The sequence below is a fragment of the Schistocerca serialis genome, chromosome 4 (assembly GCF_023864345.2).
Source record: "Schistocerca serialis cubense isolate TAMUIC-IGC-003099 chromosome 4, iqSchSeri2.2, whole genome shotgun sequence".
Lineage (NCBI taxonomy): Eukaryota > Metazoa > Arthropoda > Insecta > Orthoptera > Acrididae > Schistocerca > Schistocerca serialis.
In genome coordinates, this window is record NC_064641.1 from 219,018,462 (window position 1) to 219,030,591 (window position 12,130).

Sequence of the window (12,130 nt, forward strand, 5' to 3'; positions counted from 1 at the left end):
AAAGAAATAAAAATTATGCTGAGTGGAGAAATATTAGAACAGATACCAAATTTTAAGTATCTCGGAAGCAAGATAGACACCGACTGGAAGTGCAGCACAGAAGTTAAAACAAGGATAGCAATGGCAAAAGAGGCATTGTATAGGAAAAGGAGAATTTTCTGCAGCGGTCTGGACAGAGAACTGAAGAAGAGACTCATAAAATGATTTTTATGGTGTGTTCCTTTGTATGGCACTGAAAGATGGACTTTGAGGAAGAAAGACAGAGAAAGGCTGGAGGCTTTTAAGATGTGGACATGGCGGAAGATGGAAAGAATAAGTTGGATGGACGAAGTAAAAAACGAAGAGGTACTGAGAAGAGTGAGAGAGAAAAGAAATTGGATTGCGCATGTATTAAGAAAGAATGATGGACTGATAAAAACAGTTTTAGAAGGTAATGTAGAAGGGAAAAGGATGCGAGGAAGGAAGAGATTTCAGATACTAGCTGACGTGATGGACAGTACAACATACAGCAGCCGTAAGAAGGAAGCAATGGATCGCAGAAAATGGAGAGGAAAAGAACCTTCTAATATAGCAGAAAACTGATGATGGTGATGATGATGATGGTCCGGCATTGTCACGCTGAATGAGAGGTTTTTCCATGTGTGGAAGATGTTTTCTGAGGTTAGAACCTCGATTACAGCACGCTGTATTTCATGTACTGACATAGTTACCTTCTACACCATCATGTTCCACACCACGACTCGAACCCCTCTAGCGGCAGAGGGTTGCAACTTGTGTCACCGAAGCGAGAAAGTTGACCGAGTAATATGTCATGCCATATGTCAACCGATACATCTGACACAGGTATATTTCAAGCGTTGTGTAGGCGCTTGGTAGAAATTAGCTTTGCTGTTCTGAAAGACGCACCCAAGGCGACAAAATCCAGCGCTTTATTTGCCATCAGTTTCACAATTCCGTATTTAATTTCCGGTAAGACACTAGATTTCATGAGTGATTTGTACTTCAGACTTTTCCTGACACATCTTCATTTATATAAAAAGTTTGATTGGTTTGTTTAATTCATCCTTTTGGAACCATACTCAAATTTAAGACTTTGCCGCCCGCCAAAAAGTCGGCACCCCGGGCGGTGTCATGGTTTGCCCCCTCTAGAGCTCAACACACATACGTCGTGCCTCAGCAGATGATGTTCTCCCGCTTCCCATGTGAGCTGTATTGTTTTCCATAAGATATCTCTTGAAACTCCCATCACTTCTGCTGCCTTGGTTAAGGAAGCTCCCAACATACGCGCCTGACACTTGCAACGTATTGAGGACATTGGGCAGGTGCCGTTCGTGTTCAGACAAAATATCGCAACCTGTAGGTTTGACTAGCTTCTGTGTTTATGTTCAAGTAAGCATTTCTCCCGATGGTTTCATATTTTTGTCCGACCCCTGTAAAAAAATGTAAAGATATTGCAGTAGAACTAACAAAGATAGCCGGCCGAAGTGGCCGTGCGGTTAAAGGCGCTGCAGTCTGGAACCGCAAGACCGCTACGGTCGCAGGTTCGAATCCTACCTCGGGCATGGATGTTTGTGATGTTCTTAGGTTAGTTAGGTTTAACTAGTTCTAAGTTCTAGGGGACTAATGACCTCAGCAGTTGAGTCCCATAGTGCTCAGAGCCATTTAACAAAGATATTTATTGGACTACTTCATGATGCTTGCAGTAGCGTTATCCATCCGACAAAAAAATGGAAGAGGTACGTAAACTACACCATCTACTGAGAAGTGGAAGGTAGTTAACCTCGTAATCAACGCAGAGAAAATGCTCTTGACCTTACTAAAGAAGGTTGCGAGTTACACTCTAGCTCCAAGAAATGATCCTTCCGTTGTTCTTAGTAACATTGTCAACAATGTAAAATACGCGTTGGCGTTTATTAACACCTTGTAAAAGTTATATTGCGTCGGTAATCGTAGAAGCACTTAAACCAAACGGTCCTAAAAGTATCTACGTATAGGAAAGACAGGGCGTTCTTAGGAACATGATTTATTGGAACGTCGTCGTGTAATGTGTGGCAAAAACATCTAATCTGCAATAAGAATATATGCAGCCACTGGTATTAAGTGTGCGGAAGTCATTCTGCGCGATTGTTAGTTCAAATGTCTCTGAGCACTATGAGACTTAACTGCTAAGGTCATCAGTCCCCTAGAACTTAGAACTACTTAAACCTAACTAACCTAAGGACATCACACACACCCCTGCCCGAGGTAGGATTCGAACCTGCGACCGTAGCGGTCGCGTGGTTCCAGACTGTGGCGCCTAGAACCTCTCGGCCACTCCAGTCGGCGCGCGACTGTTAGGGTGGCCGTCAACAAGACTATGGCAAATTCGCTCTCTGTGAATAAAATGGGTTTACTGCTGTCAGCAACAGTGGGACATTACACGAAATCAGTGGAGACGAGTGAAAACGTGTACCGAACAGGGATTCGATGCCGGGATCTCGTGTTTATTGGCACTGTGCCATCCGTGACACAGCGTTATTGCACCTGCATGGACTGTCTCGGTCAGCCTTCCACCTATCGCCACCTACCCGCATTCCCTGTCCATTGGCTCCACGTTCGCTACTCTAAGATTTCCACAGAAGATCGGACATACTCGTGCATCCGCACTGAAGAAGATGGATCCATTCCGCAGCGAGGCACATCAATTATATTAAATTGTGGTGTCTGTCCATTCCGACATATATAATCTATACGCCTCGTTGGGCAATGGATCCATCTCTTTGTCATTTCAGGTTTATGAGTGGAACAATATTGTTAAACATCAGTCATTTGTGAGCGTCAGCTTGCATGACCACATTTTACGAATTTGATCAAGTATGCCTACTACAAGATCTATGAGACAGGCGAAATACCCTCGAACTTCAAGAAGAATCTAATACTTCAAATCCCAAAGAAAGCAGGTGTTGACACATGTGAAAATTACCGAACTATCAGTTTAATAAGCCACGGCTGCAAAATACTAACACGAATTCTTTACAGATGTATGGAAAAACTCGGAGAAGCCGACCTCGGGGAAGATCAGTTTGGATTCCGTAGAAATGTCGGAACACGTTATGCAATACTGACCCTACGACTTATCTTAGAAAATAGATTAAGGAAAGGCAAACCTACTTTTCTAGCAATTGTAGACTTAGAGAAAGCTTTTGATAGTGTTGACTGGAATACCCTCTTTCAAATTCTGAAGGTGGCAGGGGTAAAATACAGGGAGCGAAAGGCTATTTACAATTTGTACAGAAACCAGATGGCAGTTATAAGAGTCGAGTCGCATGAAAGGGAAGCAGTGATTGGGAAGGGAGTGAGACAGGGTTGTAGCCTCTCCCCGATGTTATTCAGTCTGTATATTGAGCAAGCAGTAAAGGAAACAAAAGAAAAATTCGGAGTAGGAATTAAAATCCATGGAGAAGAAATAAAAACTTTGAGGTTCGCTGATGACATTGTAATTCTGTCAGAGACAGCAAAGGACTTGGAAGAGCAGCTGAAGGCAATGGACAGTGTCTTGAAAGGAGGATATAAGATGAACATCAACAAAAGCAAAACGAGAATAATGGAATGTAGTCGAATTAAATCGGGTGATGATGTGGGAATTAGATTAGGAAATGAGACGCTGAAATTAGTAAATGAGTTTTGCTATTTGGGGAGCAAAATAACTGATGATGGTAGAAGTAGAGAGGATATAAAATATAGACTAGCAATGGCAAAGAAATCGTTTCTGAAGAAGAGAAATTTATTAACATCGAGTGTAGATTTACGAGGGCGGTTCAGACAGTAACCTCCGATTGGTCACAGTGCGGGTTGTGGGGGGAGTAGCGACGCCATCTGTGCGTTCACGCACTCAACAGGTCAGTCGGCATCAAGCCGTGGTCGAGTGAACGTCGTACCTGCGCTAGTTTAGTTTTTGTGGCAGTTTGAAATGTGTGCTGCAATAGAAAACCCCGCCAAATGTGAAGTGCGTGCTGTCATAAGGTTTTTTACAGCCAAAGGATATTCTGCAGCAGCTATTCATCGTGAGCTTTGTGCCGTGTATGGACCAAGAGTTATGAGTGAAGGAGTTGTCCGTGAATGGGTACTTTTATTTAAAAGTGGACGAGAAAACGTTCATGATGAAGAGAGGAGTGGTAGACCATCATTAGTGACTGACGAACTCGTTCAGACAGTTGATGCAAAAGTTCGTGAAAATCGACGTTTCTCAATGTCGGAGTTGTCTACTGGTTTTCCACAGATTTCTAAGACTCTCTTGTACGAGATAGTGACAGCACGATTGGGTTACCGTAAGTTCTGTGCACGATGGGTGCCCAAAATTCTTACCGACCACCACAAAACTCAAAGAATGGCCTCTGCATTAGACTTTCTGTCACGTTATGAGGACGAAGGAGAACCATTGTTAAACAGAATCGTGACTGGTGACGAAACTTGGATTAAGTACGTGAACCCTGAGACAAAAGAACAATCAAAGATGTGGGCACATTCAAATTCGCCTACCAAACCAAGAAAAGCCTCGCAAGATTTTTCTGCCAGAAAACTGATGGCAACGGTGTTTTGGGATGCCAAAGGGGTGTTGTTGGTTGAATTCATGGAACGTGGTATGACCATTAATCAAGACGTGTACCGTGAAACAATAAAAAAGTTACGACGGGCTATACAGAACAAACGCCGTGGTATGCTGACTTCCGGTATCGTTTTTTTGCACGATAACGCCCGTCCTCACTCTGCTCGCAGAACAACGGCCCTTCTTGAGTCCTTCAAGTGGGACGTTATCAACCATCCACCTTACAGCCCAGACCTGGCGCCAAGTGATTATCACCTCTTCATACATTTGAAGAAATGGCTCGGGTCACAGCGGTTTGATGACGACGAAGAGCTCAAAGATGCGGTCACAGGCTGGCTCCAGGCACAAGCGGGTGATTTTTATGCAGAAGGAATTTCAAAGCTTGTGAAGAGATACGATAAGTGCCTCAATCGCTATGGAGACTATGTAGAAAAATAGTGCAAAGATGTAGTTGTAAGATGTATATATTAAAATATTTTAATTTAACTTGGTGTATTTTTTTAAATCAACCGGAGGTTACTTTCTGAACGGCCCTCTTAAGTGTCAGGAAGTAGTTTCTGAAAGTATTTGTATGGAGTGTAGCCATGTATGGAAGTGAAACGTGGACGATAAATAGTTTAGACAAGAAGAGAATAGAAGCTTTCGAAATGTGGTGCTGCAGAAGAATGCTGAAGATTAGGTGGGTAGATCACATAACTAATGAGGAGGTATTGAATAGAATTGGAGAGAAGAGAAATTTGTGGTTGGTTGTTTTGGGGAAGGAGACCAGACAGCGAGGTCATCGGTCTCATCGGATTGGGGAAGGACGGGGAAGGAAGTCGGCCGTGCCCTTTGAAAGGAACCATCCCGGCACTTGCCTGGAGTGATTTAGGGAAATCACGGAAAACCTAAATCAGGATGGCCGGACGCGGGATTGAACCGTCGTCCTTCCGAATGCGAGTAGAAATGTGTGGCACAACTTGTCTAGAAGAAGGAATCGGTTGGTGGGGCATATTATGAGGCATCAAGGGATCACCAGTTTAGTATTGGAGGGCAGCGTGGAGGGTAAAAATCGTGGAGGGAGACCAAGAGATGAATACACTAAACAGATTCAGAAGGATGTAGGCTGCAGTAGGTACTGGGAGATGAAGAAGCTTGCACAGGATAGAGTAGCACGGAGAGCTGCATCAAACCAATCTCTGGATTGAAGACCACAACAACAACAACATGCCTACTACGCACCACAATATGCAGAACAACGGCCATGACCATTTCCTGCTCCATTCCAATTCTGTCTAGATAAAACCAGTAAGTACTGTAAAGTGCTTGAATGCATTAACTGTTATGAGGTATACCTTGTGAAAGTAAAATGTTTGTTTTCATCATCTAATAGACACTTCACATTCTTGTGGCAACCATCAATGGAGGTAGCTTACAAAACCCTCGTTCGAACAATACTTGACTATGGCTCATCAGTATGGAATCCGTACCAGATAGGATTCACCGAGGAAGCGGAGAAGATACAAAGAAGAGCAGCGCGTTACGTTACAGGTTTGGTAAGCGTGAAAGCGTCATGGAGATGATCGATCAACCAACTCCTGTGGCAGACCTGTAGCAGAGACGTTCTACATTACGGTGTGGTTTAATGTTAAAAAAAAGTACAGGAAACAACATTCCTACAGAAGCCAGCAAATATGTTTCTTCCTCCTACATAGATCCCGTGAAAACGAAGATAAAACTGGAAAGATTCGAGCCCACATCTATGCTTATTGATAATCGACCTTCCCGTGAACCATTCGCGACTGGAACAGGAGAGGGAGAAATGGCATTGGTACACAAATAACCCTCCACCACACATGAACGAGTGGCTTGCGGACTCTAGATGTAGACGCAGAGGTATAGGAGTGGTCGAGTCTTCTTTCCTTATTTTGTTATTATTAATGACAGACTCTTGTTGACCTAAGTTGGGTTGTAATCATTCAGCTTATCTTTTTGTATGGAACGTTATCACTCTGGACGAAGTTGTTGCTTTGGTGGAAGTAACACACTGCCCGGCCGTAATTCTTATCTTTCGTCTTTGTGTGCACAGCGTATTTATCTCCGTCTTGTAATTTGTTGTGATCGGACTTACTGTGTTTGCAGGGTGACAGCGGCTTTCATTTTTCTACTGTATTACATTTTTTTGTTCCATTATGCTTTTCTTCCTATGCCGTCTACCTCTCTTTCACACATATTACTCATATTAACAGTGCTTCACGGTATCTTAATGTTCATACATATAGAATTTATCTCTTTATTTTTCTTATTATTATTAATGTTCATTGGACTGCCATACCGTACTGTGCCTTAAATCTCATTTTCATTGCCAAGATGGCCGTAATATCTGCACAACGAAATTAATACACTCTTGGAAATGGAAAAAAGAACACATTGACACCGGTGTGTCAGACCCACCATACTTGCTCCGGACACTGCGAGAGGGCTGTACAAGCAATGATCACACGCACGGCACAGCGGACACACAAGGAACCGCGGTGTTGGCCGTCGAATGGCGCTAGCTGCGCAGCATTTGTGCACCGCCGCCGTCAGTGTCAGCCAGTTTGCCGTGGCATACGGAGCTCCATCGCAGTCTTTAACACTGGTAGCATGCCGCGACAGCGTGGACGTGAACCGTATGTGCAGTTGACGGACTTTGAGCGAGGGCGTATAGTGGGCATGCGGGAGGCCGGGTGGACGTACCGCCGAATTGCTCAACACGTGGGGCGTGAGGTCTCCACAGTACATCGATGTTGTCGCCAGTGGTCGGCGGAAGGTGCACGTGCCCGTCGACCTGGGACCGGACCGCAGCGACGCACGGATGCACGCCAAGACCGTAGGATCCTACGCAGTGCCGTAGGGGACCGCACCGCCACTTCCCAGCAAATTAGGGACACTGTTGCTCCTGGGGTATCGGCGAGGACCATTCGCAACCGTCTCCATGAAGCTGGGATACGGTCCCGCACACCGTTAGGCCGTCTTCCGCTCACGCCCCAACATCATGCAGCCCGCCTCCAGTGGTGTCGCGACAGGCGTGAATGGAGGGACGAATGGAGACGTGTCGTCTTCAGCGATGAGAGTCGCTTCTGCCTTGGTGCCAATGATGGTCGTATGCGTGTTTGGCGCCGTGCAGGTGAGCGCCACAATCAGGACTGCATACGACCGAGGCACACAGGGCCAACACCCGGCATCATGGTGTGGGGAGCGATCTCCTACACTGGCCGTACACCACTGGTGATCGTCGAGGGGACACTGAATAGTGCACGGTACATCCAAACCGTCATCGAACCTATCGTTCTACCATTCCTAGACCGTCAAGGGAACTTGCTGTTCCAACAGGACAATGCACGTCCGCATGTATCCCGTGCCACCCAACGTGCTCTAGAAGGTGTAAGTCAACTACCCTGGCCAGCAAGATCTCCGGATCTGTCCCCCATTGAGCATGTTTGGGACTGGATGAAGCGTCGTCTCACGCGGTCTGCACGTCCAGCACGAACGCTGGTCCAACTGAGGCGCCAGGTGGAAATGGCATGGCAAGCCGTTCCACAGGACTACATCCAGCATCTCTACGATCGTCTCCATGGGAGAATAGCAGCCTGCATTGCTCCGAAAGGTGGATATACACTGTACTAGTGCCGACATTGTGCATGCTCTGTTGCCTGTGTCTATGTGCCTGTGGTTCTGTCAGTGTGATCATGTGATGTATCTGACCCCAGGAATGTGTCAATAAAGTTTCCCCTTCCTGGGACAATGAATTCACGGTGTTCTTATTTCAATTTCCAGGAGTGTATTTAACAATTAGGAAATCTACTAGGCAAAACGCATTAGAAAATCTTGTTAAAGACACGGAAAAAGGAATTCCGGAAAGGGTTGTGGTAACAGTATCGCCCGAAGAAGGATTATTATGGGAGTTACGCATTACTGAAGATTTGTTTCAATGGCCAGTATCCAGTCTGCAGCGTTGCAGTTAATTCAGTGTCGCCGCAGCGGTGAAGACGCTGCGATGGTGTTACATATGAAAGAAACAAGTTTTAAAAAATTGCATGCAGACATCTAGAATTAAGTTCCGCGTGTTTTCACTAGACTATTCAAGACGATTTCTGTGACGCTCCTCTTAAAGAAGTCGTGGATTATACTGTCCCCTTGGCCGCCCCAGAACCCTTTTCAATACAGTCAACATCTACAAAGACAAGATTTTCAGGAATCACATTTACATTTTATTGAATTACTTGAACAGAATACATTACTGATATCTTACAAAATAATATTTCACATATAATCTCTGGATACATTACAGAACGATGGAAAAATAGTTGTATGACATTTCAGTCCAGAAAATGAACATCAAGAGATTAATTATTTTATAGCATTAATGTTCTAGTTTATTTTAACCTACTGAACAAGTGGGAAACTGCCCATAAAGGCAGAAAAATCAGCAAGACGATGCACAACGCAACGGAAACCACTGTATTAAAGACCCATACTGTACATCAACAGGAGATGTGACCCGTAACTGAAAAAGTGTCGTGATGATCTCTCCAGTGGCAAAAGATTCCGGACTAGCCCGTATTCCGATCCCCAAGAGGGGACTGCCAAGGGGGACATAACCATGGGAAAAAACTGAATAACCAACGAAAGGCTAACGTTCTATGAGTTGGGAGCGTGGAATGTCAGAAGTCTGTAGGTGGTAGGGAAACTAGAAAATCTGAAAAGGTATATGCTAAGGCTCAGTCTAGATATAGTGGGGGAGTCAGTGAAGTGAAATGGCAAGAAGACAAGGATTTCTGGTCAGATGAGTATAAAGTAAATAGGATTCGTTATCAATAGGAAGGTAGTGGAGAGAGTGAGTTACTGTGAACAGTTCAGCGATAGGCTTGTTCTCATCAGAATCGACAGCAAACCAACACCAACAACAATAGTTCAGCTATACATGGGAAAGTCACAAACCGAAGATTAAGAGGTGGAGAAAGTATATGAGGATACTGAACGCGTGATTCAGTACATAAATGGAGATGAAAATCTAACAGTCATGGGGGACTAGAATGCGGTTGTAGGGGAAGGAGTAGAAGAAAAGGTCACGGGAGAATATGGGCTTCTTACTATGAATGAGAAAGGAGAAAGACTAACAGAGTTCTGCAACGAACTGCAGCATTAAATAGCGAATACTCTGTCGAAGAATCGCAAGAGAAGGTGTACTTGGAAAAGGCGGGAGACGCCGGTAGATTGCAGCTGTATTACGTCATGGTCAGACAGAGATTCCGAAATCAGATACTGGACTGTAAGGCGTACGCAGGAGTGGACACACTCAGATCACAGTTTAATGGCGATGAAGAGTAGGTTCAAATTTAAGAGACTAGACAGGAAAAACCAATGTGCAAAGATGTGGGATACGGAAGTACTAGAGAAATGTGGAGATCCGCTTGAAGTTCTCTGAGGCTATAGATACTGCGATGAGGAATAGCTCAGTAGCAATTCCGGTGAAGAGGAATTGACGTCTCTCCAAAAGGGCAATCACCGAAGTTGGAAAGAAAAACATAGGTACCGTATCAGGAAGTTAACCCCGAAGAAACCGTGCGTAACACAAGAAACAGTTCGGCTGATCTATGAAAGAAGGAAGTATAAAAATGTTCAGGGAAATCCAGGAATAAAGAAATAGAAGTCACTTAGGAATGAAACTAATAGGAAGTACAGGGAAGCGAAAGTGAAATGGCTGCAAGAAAAATGTGAAGAAATATAAAAAAAAAAAAAAGTTGTGGGAGAGACTGACGGAGCATACAGAAAAGTGAAAACAGCCTTCGGTGAAATTAAAAGCAAGGGTGGTAACATTAAGAGTGCATCGAAAATTCCACTGTTAAATGCAGAGTAGAGAGCGGGTAGGTGGAAAGAGTACATTGAAGAGATCTATGAGGTGGAAGGCTAGTCTGATGAAAAGAAACATGATTCGATATAGAAGAAATAAGAGATCCAGAATTACAATCAGAATTTAAAAGAGCTTTGAAGACCTACGATCGAATAACGTAAAAAGAATGGATAACATTCCAAAAGAATTTCTAAAATCATTAGGGGAAGTAGAAACAAAACGTTTATTCACGTTGGTGTGCAGAATGTATGGGACTGGCGATATACCATAACTTTAGGAAGAATATCATCCACACAATTATAAAGACTGCAAGAACCAACAGGTGTGTGAATAATCGCACAATCAACTCAACAGCGCATGCATCCACGTTGGTGATAAGAGTAATATAAGGAATAATGGGAAATAAAAACGTGGTTGTATTGGATGATGAAAATTTTGCCTTTAGGAATGGGAAAGGTACCAGAGAGGCAGTTCTGACGTTGCAGTTAATAATGGAAGCAAGACACGTTCACAGGATCTGTCGACCTGGAAAAAGAGTTCGACAATTTAAAATGGTGCAATATGTTCGAAATTCTGAGAAAAATAGAGGGTAAGCTGTAGGGAAAGACGGCTAGTATATAATTTGTACAAGAACCAAGAAGAAACAATAAGAAGAAACAATAACGAAGTCCTCGTATTAAAAAGGCTGTTAGACAGGAATGTAGTCTTTCGCCCTTGACGTTAAATCTATGTATCGAAGAAGCAATTACGGAAAGAAAACAAAGGTGCAAGAGTGGTATTAAAGTTCAAGGTGAAAGGATACCAATGATAAGAATCGCTGATGACATGTAAGAAGAATTACAGTATCTACTGAATGGAACGACCAGCCTAATAAGTACAGAATGTGGATTGAGAGAAAATCGAAGAAGACGAAAATAATGAGATGTTGCAGAAATGAGAACAGCGAGAAACTTAAAATCATGATTGGTGACCGCGAAATAGATGAAGGAAGGAATTCTGCTATCTAGGCAGCAAAATAACCCATGACGGTGTGAGAAAGGAGGACATCGAAAGGAGTGTAGCTCTGCAAAAAGGGCATTCCTGGCCAAGAGCAGTCTACTAATATAAATCATAGCCTTAATTAGAGGATGAAATTTTTGAGAATGTACGTTTGGAGCACAGCATTGTATGGTAGTGAAACATGGACTGTGGGAAAACCAGGAAAGAAGAGACTCGTAGCTTTTGAGTTGTGGTGTTGCAGAAGAATGTTGAAAATTAGGTGGAGTGATAAGGTAAGGAACGGGGAAGTTCTCCGGAGAATTTGCGAGGAAACGAATATATGGAAAACACTGACAAGAAGAAGGGACAGGATGGTTGGACATGTGTTAAGACATCAGGGAACAACTTCCATGATACTAGAGGGAGCTGTAGACGGTAAAAAACTGTAGAGGAAAACAGACACTAGAATACATCCAGCAGATAATTGAGGATGTAGGTTGCAAGTGGTACTCTGAGATGAGGAAGTTGGCACGGGAGAGGAATTCGTGGTGGGCCGCATCAAACCAGTCAGAAGACTGATGACCAAAAAAAGAAGTGTTCGTGTACTTCATAATTTTCATTGCCATGTTCGTCACAACACTTTAGGGCCTTCCCATAAAACTCTCAGGCTTCTTCTGAAAATGTGTCAAAAA